The sequence below is a fragment of the Pongo abelii genome, chromosome 21, assembly GCF_028885655.2.
Source record: "Pongo abelii isolate AG06213 chromosome 21, NHGRI_mPonAbe1-v2.0_pri, whole genome shotgun sequence".
NCBI lineage: Eukaryota > Metazoa > Chordata > Mammalia > Primates > Hominidae > Pongo > Pongo abelii.
In genome coordinates this window covers 59,208,945-59,221,927 of record NC_072006.2, presented here as the reverse complement: position 1 = coordinate 59,221,927, position 12,983 = coordinate 59,208,945, and the positions used below count along the sequence as shown (strand labels likewise).

Sequence of the window (12,983 nt, the reverse complement as noted above, 5' to 3'; positions counted from 1 at the left end):
GAATAATAAATGAAAAGCACTGGCATCTCTGTCAATCACTCAGAGAATAAATGAGGGTTAAAATGTCTGCCACTTCCCAGATAAAAGGAATAATTAATTAAAACAAAATGCAGATCACAACCAAACTTCCACACATTCCTGTGTGCATGCCATGAGAATCTTCACTGGAACATTAAGGAAGGAGGAAAAACAATGTACAACTCCTGTTTAAAACTTTTCAGGCTAAATATCATAAGCAAATACACATGTTTGTAATTCATTAAGAGAAAACATGCTAGTTTTAAATAATGCATTTCATAACTTATGCAAGTTTTGTTTGCACCATGATAAAAGTCTTTTTCTCAGAGGCACAAATTAAAAATAAGCCATCATTTGCATTATATCTACTTTCTGATTTTAAATCCATTGTTATCTAAGAGCTGATACTTCCATTTCTCCTATTTAATTCAAACAGATAGGCAGAGTCCCTGCTACAAAACATCCTCAAAGATTAAGAAAAGGCACTGCAAATATCAGATCAATTATGAAAACGATGTTCTGATTTGATGTCATTTGAATTGCACTATTATTCACCAAAGGATATTGTAGGCAAGCATTTGTAATAGGGGAGGAAATGATTTGGAATTGCTAAAGATTAGGAGGGCTTGAAAACAAGCCTTTATTGGCCTTTGAAGCCTTGGGAAGAATGTTTGCTCTTCAGGTGCCCATGTAGCCCTGCTCTGGAGATCTTCTCAGATGCTGTCCTATTGCATTGTCCAAATTAAACAGAGAAGTCACCATCCTTTCCTTGGGGTTGTGCTACTGTCCAATGAGTGCACAGCAAGAGCAGTCCTACTAACCCTACGTAACACACCTGCCTCAACTAGAGCTTTGCTTCACCTCGGTGCAGTTTTCGCAAAAAAGGAAAACCTCTTTTTCATGAAATAAAATGAAGTAAAATAATTAAAAAATAATAGAGATATCAGAACTTCCCACTAGAGCCATTAGATTCAAAGCTAATCCTAGAATCTCAGCATGACAACCAATCAAGTAAAAGATCAACACTTTTAGACCACGTTTATAATTTTCTCACTGAGGCACCAATGAATAGTCCTTAATGAAAAGTTCTACCTATAGGTACAAGTCTTTACAAAATAAAAATAATAATTTTTTTAAAGTCACCTTAGCACTCACTTGCAACCTGAATTTTGGAGCAGTTTTCCATAAATATACTGCCCTGTGTATGATGCATCTATTAGAAAATTTAACCTGAATATTTTTCTCTTTTTTTCCAGCCGGCCTCCTTCCATCTCATTTTTCCCTTTCTTTCTTTCTTTCTTTCTCTCTCTCTTTCTCTCTCTTTCTTTCTTTCTTTTTCTCATTACCTGTGTTCTTTCTTCCACAAAAACGTATGGAGCCCCAAGTAGAATAACAGTATAATGTAGCGATTAAGAGCAGAAGTTTTGGAGACAAGGCAAGTATCTTGCTGCCACAAGCTAGATAATACTTGATAATAAATTACCCTACAGCAAACAAGAATGATGAGATGCAGAGGAAATTGTGGAGAGAGGGGACAGAAATTAAAGCTTGATGAAATGATGCAAGCCCCTAAATAGAATTGAGCCTGGAGTTTTCTTAAGTTCTGTGTGCTCACAAGCTACCCTTTTAACCCATTTTAAGTTGTGTTTGTATCACTCGCAACTGAGTCCAAATTAGTAAAGTGTTTTTCTTCTACCAGAGAATTTAATATATGTATTTCCTTCATCGACTCAATAAATATATACTGTGTCCCTAATATATTTTAGGCCCTTTGTGACAAAGAATGGCAAGATTAATAAGATATAGCCATTGCTAGGGACACAGAGACACACTTGCCCTGAACATGTAAAGTGCTGTGAATATTATAGGTTCATCCTGGGAAGAATTATACTATGAATAATAAATATTTTTCCTTCTATTCAATGACAGAGTACTATTAGTACTCTGAAGTGAAGAGAGTGAATATACAGGTGAATACTGGCCAGACTGTCTATAAAAATGGAACTCTGGCCCACAACCAGCAACAATCAGCCCAGGAAACCAACCTACTATCTATAGTAACCAGCCCAGGAAGTCAGACTTATGTGTACCAACCAGCTCAAGAAGGCAAACAGTAAACCTTGTAGTAATTAATCCAAAATGGCCAAGACTTGATAAATAACCAGAAAAAAATCCCAATATTCACCCCTGCTTTCAACTTGTGATCAACCAGAGAAAGCCAAACATATACCACTAACCAATCACGTAAGCTACTAATTAGGCTGCCTACAAGTAGGTTCCCCTGCAAACATACTTGCATCAGGGTCTTTCCCTTACTCCATTATACACCTGACCCATTTCTCTGCCTGCCTTTGAGTCTCTGCCAAAACACAAGTGACGATAGCCGATTCCCTTGCTGTAAATAGCAAGCTCTGAATAATTGTTCTCATTGGAGGCAGGGGTCTTCATTTATTTTCACAAATTGATGAGGTAAGAAAGAAATCCCTATAACGCTATCTACCCAATAACATCTTCAGTGAAATACACCCTATTGACACCAGAGCAGAGCTGTTCCTTAGCCTCACATTTTGTTTCCATTCATTTTAGAACTTAATCATACAGAATCTATTACTGGAATTTCACTTTCCATATCTAAGCATATCTACATCTCAATCAGGTCTTTAAAGTTCTTTTTCCTTATTCACAGTCCTTTGAATGGTATTCTGTGCCATTAAAAGCTTCAAAACCAGGTAAAATTATGAATCTCATACAGATATAACATTAACCCACATTAAAGATTTTATTCAATATTCATTGATTAAATAAGGAAACCAGGCAAATGTTATAACCCAGATCCACGGAGAAGTCAAAAAAGCACAAATATGTATAAAGTATTAAAATGAATATTCAAATGAGCAGCAAAACTAGCTTTTGTTGGGGAAAGAAGAGCAGAATTTATTTACATGTCTATAGACAAGAATTATTTTGCATTTCTAACAGTTATCCACAACTTACAGAATTGTAGAATAGCTCCCACAGAATCAGAATCAGATAACCCAAAAGGATGTACTCTGGATAATGAACGACTCTCATTGAAGCACAAATTTTTCCTTTAGAACTTGGTGAATTGTTGTTTTGTATTGTTTTATGTGATGGTTAGTCAGGTGCAGTACAAGAGGAAAGACAGGAGAGGCTCAGGAAAACAAATATCACTATATTCACAGGTCCTAGAGACAGGAGGCATCGCACACCTTGATGGACCACATGGGAAAGACACTAGGGAGGCAGAACAAAGGAGCGAGGGGGAAGCCGATGGCCAGAGCCTCGATGGGGGTTTCTGTGGGAAAGGCAGGATGGGGTAGGATAAAGCTTCGGATCAGCTGATTTGAGTGATATTTGTGGTCTCTAAAGTATAGGGGTCATCCCTAGTTGTTGGTACTTCTCCCTGGCATTACTAAGGCGAGGAATATTGCCTCCTGGGATGTACAAACCATCTGAATTGATTAGTTCACTTATCAAAGATATGTTCCTGGCTGAGAGTTGCTATCTCTAAGAATTGGCCAGTCTCTAAGAATTGGCCAGCCCTAGGCAGGTAGTCTCTCCCTAACCAGAAAGGTTTTCTAAGATGTCAAAAAATCATAATATACAGAAAATTTAAAAATATACATGTAGTACAATAATCAATATGAACACTGATGAAAATAATAAAAGTTCACCATTTATGAAGTGCCTATCATTGACCAGGTCCTGTGCTAAGCATTTGGCAAACCCCATCTCATTGAACCTATGCAATGACACTATGAGAAAGAAACTATCATCTCTGCTTCACAGATGAAGAAACTAAGACTTAGGAAAGCTCAAAGTCACATAGTTAATAAAGAACCAAAAGTGTAAGGAATCAAACCCAGAAATTTAGGGTCTGTAGCCCAAAATTGACAAGCAAGCTTTCGTTGTCAGGGGAAGAGGGCACTGTGCTTAAGATGATGTGCTTAAAAAATGATGCCATTGTGTTTAAAAGATGATGGATACATTTTAATATAGCTGACTGTTTCATTCACATATGTTAACTGCAGGATCCCCTGAAAGGGTTTGAGTTTGTGATACTTCCCTATACTACCATACAAATGTATGAACACCACATATTAGTCAGAAAATTTAATTAAAAAATGCCTAGAGTCTTGGGGGAGAAGAGTTTGTATGCCGGTTGAATGATGATTTCCAAAGACCAAAAAGTAAAAGTATTCTTGATTCTTCCTTTTCCCTCCAATTCATATCCAACGAACATTATAAGCTCTACATTATAGTATGAATGTAACAACAATATGCACCAAATCTCACTCCAGGCAATCACCACTTCCATCAAGTCTTTGTCACAATAAATGCCAGCAGAAGCACAGAATTCCTGCTCTTTCTGCAGCAGGTTGCAATGGCATCTGACTTCCATTTGGCTTTGCCTTCAAGAAAACCTTTGGGAGCAAACAGACATAATTTCCCTAAGCAGGCACAGAAAGGTAGCTTAGAAAACTAAAGACTGGACTTAATGGATTAAGCATGTGGCTTAAGGAGACTTAAATCTGACTTAGTGATATTGCAAGTCCCTAGAGCCACTAGTTCAAATTCTGACTAAAGCTTTCATGGTTTATCAGAAAATGCCTGCTAATTTGCTTCATTCCATAGATTAAGGGTAAACCTCAGAAACTTATTTACATGTACCCTATTTACAGGCTGAAGATGAATTTTCTAATGACAAGCCACTATCCCTCAGGACAGCCAGATTCTAGCTGCAGGCCCCATCCTGTGCCTAAGGGACAATTTCAACAACATTAGACTAAGAGCTCTTCCTTCCCCATCTCACTCTCTCAGCCCCTGTGATCTTTGCTCAAATGTCATCTTCACAGTGAAATCTTTACTTAAAACCTTTTTAAAAAAATTGCCACCACCTTCATTTCCCTATATTCTTTCTCTGGTTTGTTTGTCTTCACTCCTATCACCACCCAATTTGCTACATATTTTATGTATTTAAGTGTCTATCTCCCCATCAAGAACAAAACTCAGTAGGGTCAGGACTGTATACACTTAACTCTCAGCTATATAATGAAAGTTCAGAACAAGACCCATCACATACTGAAGGTTCAATACACACATTTTTTAATTATTATTTTTTTGAGACATAGTCTGGCTGTGTCACCCAGGCTGGAGTGCAGTTGCAGAATCATGACTAACTGCAGGGCTCCAGGGATCCTTCCACTTCAGCCTCCCAAGTATCTAGGACTATAGGCCTGTGCCACCACACCTGACTCATTTAGTTATTTATGTATTTTTAAGTAGAGAAAAGCCCTCAAAAATGTTGCCCAGCCTGGTCTCGAACTCCTGGGCTCAAGCAATCCTCCTGCTTCAGCCTCCCAAAGTGCTGGGATTACAAGTGTGAGTCACCGTGCATGGCCCAATATACTCTTAATAAATAAATGAATTTCAGTAAATGGCTCCATCTGGAGTCCAGTTACTGAAGACCAAAAACTAGGAGTATCCTTGATTCCCTTAGCTCATATCCAATCCATCAGCAAATGCAGTTAGCTCATATAAATAAATCTAATCTCATTAAAATAAGTGTTTAACATATCCACCAGTATCACCCAAGTTCAAGCCAACCTCATTATTGACCTAGCTACTGTCGTAATCTTCCATCAGTTCAAGCCATTCCCCACTCATAGCCATATCAGCTTTATTATTATTTATTTTTCACAAAAAAGTCATTGTATCATTTCTATACTTAATACCTCCAGTGGCCTTAAAATCAAATGTAAACTCCCTAACATGGCATCCAAGGTCCTGTATGATCCATGCCCGCTGACTTTCTCCCTTCCCCTACACCAGCCACACTCTGATCTTAGCTCACTCATAACTTGAGCAAAGTTCTATCTGCCTTAGGCCATTGAATATCTGTAGTCTTTGCTTAGAATATCTCCTAGGCCCTACCCACTTCTAACTCTTCTAAGCTACATTTAGACGTTACCTCCTCAGAGATAATTCCCAAAATTCCTTATCAAAATGCCCACCTTCTCCAACCAGGGGTTATTCTCCCTCTCTTTCCTCCTTGTTTTCTTTACAGTACGAATCACAGTTTTTGCTGGATTTTTTCTGTTTATCTTCCTCTTTAGACTTTAAGTTCTCCAAGAGGTCAAGGCCAAGAGTATCTCTCCTCATTGTCTAACATCGCCTAATATATAACAGGAGTTTAATGTCTACCTGTTGAATTCATAAGTAAATAAGTAGGCATGAGACTAGGGCGAGTCACCTAGGGCAATGGGTGGTGTTCACTCTCAGGATTTTACAAGTGCAGGGACGGCACAGCGTCAACCCCTGAGAGTGGAATCTTCTGACATGTTGTTCTGTAGGTACTCTGCTTGTTTTGTCTCTGTTTCTGCCCTAAATCATCATCAAATCACCCTTAGCACTCACCTGACTTTGAATCTCATTTCCAGTTTCCTGCTTCATAACAAAAAGTGAGCCCTTATCTTATTTCCCTTGGCCAGAGCCCCTAGTCCAGTGGATAAGTTCATTTAGAATAGAGGCCATTCTAATTAAGGGTCTTTTGATTGCAACCAATATAAATCTCCTTAAGCAAGTTCTGGTAGTCATGTGGTCATTGTAAGTACAAAACAATTTGATGACTATACAGAAAAATAACTAAAATACAGTGGTCTCACCACAGAAATGGAATGATGAAAGTTCGTGCTAACTTCTCCATTTTCTAGAGCTTGCACAATATTTCTCACCTCTGCTCCTGTTCACGGATCTATTCCATTGGTGTCTTCACCCACGCCTCTGTGTAGGCCTTGTATGTGGTTCTGCACAGTCCCACAGTCCAAGCCACTGCATCTTTTCAATTCAACTCACTCTCACTTTCTTAATTACTAACTCAATATCTTTTAGCTCAGATTCTTTAACAGGGGTATCTGGTTGGTCATTGACCATCCAGTGGATTGTCCAGCTTTGGGTCATGTGTTTCTTCCCTGTATGTTAAAAAAAATGGAGCAGAAATTGGTTTTTGGGGTTTGAAGGAAACTGTTAGACCCTCGTCATTCTTTCTATGGATAGGCAGTTTCCTTCAGCATTACCAGTTTTTAGAACTGGCACTCTCCACTGGCTGGCCAGGACTTCCACCAGTGACCTCCTCTCAACAGGACCTGCTGTTCTACCTACTTGTTTAAATTTTCTCATTAGACTCGTTCATATATTTACTCAATAAACACTTATTGAGAGTTTACTATCTGCTAAATCCTCTGCTAGCTTGGGGGCACAGTAGTCTGTCTTCATGAAGCTCACTGCCTAGTATTAGATAAACTCCGGTTCTCCCTGTGGGAGGGAGGGAGGTCCTGCAGTATAACAACCGATAATGGGAACCAGCCTTAGCACAGGCATGTGAGATGAGACAGGGTGATTAATCTTGTTCCCAATTAACTTGGAACCCAGAAATAACCAAGTCATGGCCACTTGTAATGATGACTATCTTTAAGAATATCTGGAATATGGACAAAGGTAGATTCTGTTGGGAAGTCAAACCAAACACCTGTGTAATTCTTACTCTTTGTTTGCAACAAAACTGCACTATGCTGGTAAGATTCAACTACTGTATGTAAATAAGTCTTATGATAATACTGATATCGATAAACAAATCTATTGGGAGATCGAGTTAAAACCTCCTTGGGACATCATAGCTATGGAAAATGACTGGCCTGAGCAGCTTAGATAATGCAAGCCAGATAATCTAGCTAACCATCACTTACTTTCCATGTTAAACAGTTCTGCACAAGCTAAACATAAGGTACAAATATCAGTAGATTAAGGAGAAAAATGAATACTCAAATTAGTGCAAGAATTTAAAAAAATGTATAATGGTTTCACAGGGCAAATTAGTTGTTTCTTTAAATTTACCCCTATCCCTCTCTGGCTTCTCAAAATGTTAGGCATATTTGTGTTGGTACTATGCTTTATCTGTTGTACAAATGCTACATCAAATGTCAATGCTCAGACAGATATGAGCATTCGCTGTAAGTGGTTTGTGGCCAGAGACCAGGGTCTTTGAAATGATAACAAATACTTATATTGGTCTCTGACCCCAGTTCCTGACACAGAGCTCTTAAAACTTGTAATTTTCTGAGCGACAGGAACATCTGGCACTTCTAAATCCTTTGGAATTTTTTCATTGATAGGAGTGTCTTTTGTTCTACTGAAGCAATTGGTGGTGGGCTCTTGGATGGGGGAATGGGGAGGAAGCTGGTCACCAGAAAGACCAAGCCATAATTAGAAGCTTGGGACTTTCAGGTCCTCATCTACCCTATCCTCCAGGAAGGAAAGAAGGGCTAGAGATTGAGTTACTATTGTTCAATCATGCCTACATGACAAACCCTCCATAAAAATCTCTGAACTATGGGGTTTACAGAGCTTCTGGGTTGGCAACCCAATTGCATGCTGGGAGGATGGTACAACCCAACTCCATGGGCTGGAAGCTGTTGTCCTTGGGATTCTTTCTGGCCTTGTTCTATGCATCTCTTCATCTGTAAACTTTATAACCTTTATGTATACATTAAACCAGTAAATGTATTTCCCTGAGTTCTGTGAGCTGTCCTAGCAAATCAATCAAACCGAATAAAGGGGTCATAGGCACCCCCAAGCCAGTTGGTCAGAAGTACAGGTTATAACCGAGGGACTCATGATTAGCATCCGAGATGGCAGGGATGGGGAGAGGAGTAATTTTGTTGGATTGAGCCCTCTACCTGTGGGATCTGACACCACCTCCAGGTAGATAGTATCAGAATTGAGTAAAGTTGTAGGACACCAAGTTGGTGGGTCCTGTCAAAAATAATTTTTTGTGTGGGGAAAAAAAATCCCACACATCTGGTGTCAGAGGTGTTGTCTTGACCAATATGTGAGAGGAGAAGAAAAGGTTTATTTTTTTATTGGAATAACCATCCATTTATATCCCAGGGAAATCAGTGAGCTATGGAAACACATAGATTAGTAACTTAAGCCCAGCTGAGGGGCAGGAAGGGTGGAGGAGTTGAGATAGAGAACTCCTATCTCTATGACATCTAACTGGAGACCTGGGTTGGCAAAGAAAAGAAGAATGGGATGGAAAAGAAGGCTTCCAGAGGTGAAAAATGCTATCTGGGAAACTGCGAGAAATTCACATGGACTGCTGATACTGATGACCAAATGTATTGGGAGATTGAGTTAAAACCTCCTTCGGACATCGTACCTATGGAAAATGACTGACCTGAGCAGTAACTGAATCTACCCAACCATCACCTAATTTCTGTGTTAAATACTTCTGCACAAGCTAAACATAAGGTACAAATACCAGTAGATTAAGGAGAAAAATGAATAATCAAATTAGTACAAAAATAAGAAAATGTTTATAACAGCTTTACAGGGCAAACCAGTTGTTTCTTTATGTTGTTACCCATGAAGATAGCATGGGATCATCCCAGAGAATGAATGCCAGGGGTCAGCAGGACTTAGGAGCCAACTCAAGAAACCTGATTTTGTTGTGAGGGAAAGGAACAGACGTCAGGGTTTTAATTAGGTCAGTAACACTGTCCTGCTACTTTCTTCTGAACCCACTGCTAATCATCAGCTCCATGCCCAGTCTCTGGATTCTTACCTGTTCTTAGTGCCAGTGAGTGTTTGACGCTCTCCAGTGAACCTAACAGTTTCTATGTTCTCCTCCTAATACTGGCAGTCTTAACACTTAGCTGAAGAATCACATAAGCAGGAATTCTAATTCCCATTTGAACTTAGACACATTACCCTACCTCCTTCTGAATTTCATTTTTCTCATAACTAAAATTAGGACCTGTAATCTCTCCTCAGGGATTAGACTAGACAATATATGTAAAGAATTGAAATAAACCTGGCATGTAAAAGATCCTCAATAAATGACAATTATCAGTCAGCCTACATTATTGCTGATGGCTGTTATTGTTGTTTTTATATATGAATAGAATCAAAACAACTGCTGGAATCATCAATTTACTTCCAGAAGCAGAAAAAAATAAATGGGGTTACAGTTATTCTCACAACAACAAAATGTGTGTGTGTGTCTGTGTACACAAAATCAATGAACTCACTTGGCTAAAGACAAAAATAAATGGTAAATAAATGTTATTAACATATGCAAATCATAAGTCATTTTTAAGATAATTCAAAGAAATAATCTTTTCAATGACTATATCTTGTTTTCTCTCAATTATCTGTCATTTCATGTATTTTGCCTTGCATAATTACTTCAATTCTTGCTAACATGAATATATAGAGAAGTGTGACTACAAGGTATCTCTAGATGATGTTCGCCAGTTCAATAGTACTCAAATTATGTTAACCTAACCCAGACCCTTCCAAACATTGTTTTGCATTCGGTTAATTTATTCTTTGCTGTGTCTCCACTTAAGTGTAACTCCCTACTGCTTCATTAACAACTGCAGCTGTATCACGACCCGAGTATGTTAGCTTAATGGAAGAATCTATGAAAAACGGAACAGTTTCTGGTTGGCCTGGAAATGAGGTACCTCTGAAATTCATTCACTCAGTTGTTCACTCATGCCACAAAAATATAAGCAAAAATGCCCCATTTTTGGTATCTCCAAAAGTAGACCCTGAGATAAAAAGGGTGTAAGTGCAGATTGATTATTTGGGAGAAAATTCCAGGAAGCACAATGAGAGAGTGAGGAAAGTGAAGAAAGCAAATCAGGGAAGGGAAAAATGTCAACAAAGCATAAGGCAATGAGCAAGTTTCAGCTGTGGGCACCTGTGGTTAGGTGTTAATCCATTTTGCATTGCTATCAAGGAATACCTAAAGCTGGGTAATTTATAAAACCTTGGGTTGATTTGGGTTATGGTTCCGCAGATGGTACGAGCATGGCAACAGCATCTGCTCAGCTTCTGGTGAGGCCTTAGGAAGCTTTTACTCAGGCAAGAAGGCAAAGGGGGACAGGAGTGTCACATGGTGAGAGAGGAAGAAAGGAGAGAGAGGAGGTGCCAGACTCCTTTAAACAATCAGCTGTCTCATGAACTAACAGAGCAAGAACTCACTCATTACCATGGGAAGGGCACCAAGCCATTCATGAGGGATCTGCCCCCCTCCAACACTGGGGATTACATTTCGACATGAGATTTGGAGGAGGCAAATGTCCAAAGCCTATCAACTCCCCGGAGACCCTCTGAGAAATATGGAGAACACAGTTTAGAGTCATCCTACTGGAAACTGGGCAGGCTATGTCATTTACTCACTATCTTCCATCTCTCCATTGATTGAAGGTTGCTCTCCAGAACACAACATCTACCCCGATTCTTGATTGCATCTCCGTCTGGCCCAGCAAGCTCCAATAGTGCTGGAGAAACCAGAAGGATAGAAAAGTGTTTGCAGGTGCCAGGGGTTGAGATGGGCAGTTGTGGGGAGGGCATCTGCTGTAAGGTGGCAGCTGCTGTAATGAGTGAATTAATTCCTACATTTAAATGCTTTACACAATGCATGGCACAGAATAAGTGCCATATAACTTTAGCTTGTGCTATATTGTTTAGTGTGCTAGGCCCTGATCTAAGTACTTAGGATGTGGAGGAGAATGTGGCCTTGTTTCTGACCTACATAGACTCATAGAGCTATGCTCCATTTCAAAAGCACACACCTCTCAGAGAAAAGTGTCAGTATATTTGTATATTGACTGTAATTCTAGAAGCACAGTCATAATTAAGGATTTTTGACTGTTGAATTCATTTTTTATTTCTATTATATCCTTATTGCACAGTAGAACCAGGGCTCAAATGAAGAAGAAAAAGGACTAAAGCTTGCATATATTATTCCTTCTCATGCATCTATGAGAAAAACAAAGAAAAAAACTTCAGAATTTGCAGAACTTGCCTGTCCACACTTTGTGTTTCAGAATGCAAAAGTTACATTTTGGGGTCCTAGATATGAGGTTATCTGAATCCTTTAAAAACATGCTCTAAATTTCTCTTACAGGAACATCTTTCTGTAATTCCATTGTGCGTTATCTTCAGACTCATAACCCTGCAAATATGATGCGGAGGAGAAAAGCAAAACAAACACACAAAACATTCACTTCTGACACCTGGTGTCTATTCAGAGGGTTCGTATCTGATCAGAATTAATGTGACAGATGGAGCCAAATGAATAATGACTGCTACCTTCCTGGAATTATTTCAGGTTATTTTGCCTCTCCAGCCATACATTAAGAAGGATATAATGGCAAACACACGCACAGACACACATGCACAGACACACACACACACACAAACACACACATACACACAGACACAGTATAATCATTTATGAAGAACGACAAGTTAGGGAAGCCAAGACTGCAATCTAGCAGACCTAGAGTCCACTAATTTATTCACTCCCATTTCTGGTTAAAACATCACTTCCACGTGCTTTGTAAACTCCCCAATATAACTGCCCGTGTGTATTACGCTTCACTGGACTTCAAAGTCAGCTTTTTCCAGAAATTTGAAGGCATCTCTTTTAGTATCTGAGTCATATCTAATGGCCTTCTTTTCTGCAAACAAACTGTGTTCGTGTAGTTAGGGTAAGCTATGCATTAGAGACATTATTCAGACACCTTAATAGAGACTTAAAAAATGGATAAGCTGGATTTTCCAAGCTGTGGAAGATCTTTCAAATGCATTTTATTTTGATTTCAGATATTCATCAGCCATGTTTCTGATTTCCAATACTTTATTGATCACTGTGTATCTGTTAAGTAGCACCCTATAGGTTTTCTGATTAGAATCAAAGCTCATTTTGGAGTTATCTACTAATTACTTTGTGAAATTGGCTGTTAATGCACATTAACTTTTTTTGAATAGCTAAAAGGAGTGAAGTGGCCAATGGGTATAAAAATGGAAGCATATAGGGTTATGAATCTTGTTAATGAACCAAAGGGTTCACGTTCTTTAATTGAGAGAGA

At 38.9% G+C, this 12,983-nt stretch overlaps 1 non-coding gene across 1 annotated transcript; it reads left to right on the top strand.

Moving 5' to 3' along the window:
* Positions 1 to 775: 775 nt before the first annotated feature.
* On the top strand, positions 776 to 900 carry LOC112130413 (U4atac minor spliceosomal RNA). The gene has a single exon (XR_002912685.1). It is a non-coding gene; the product is annotated as a U4atac minor spliceosomal RNA (small nuclear RNA).
* The last annotated feature ends 12,083 nt before the right edge of the window (positions 901 to 12,983 follow it).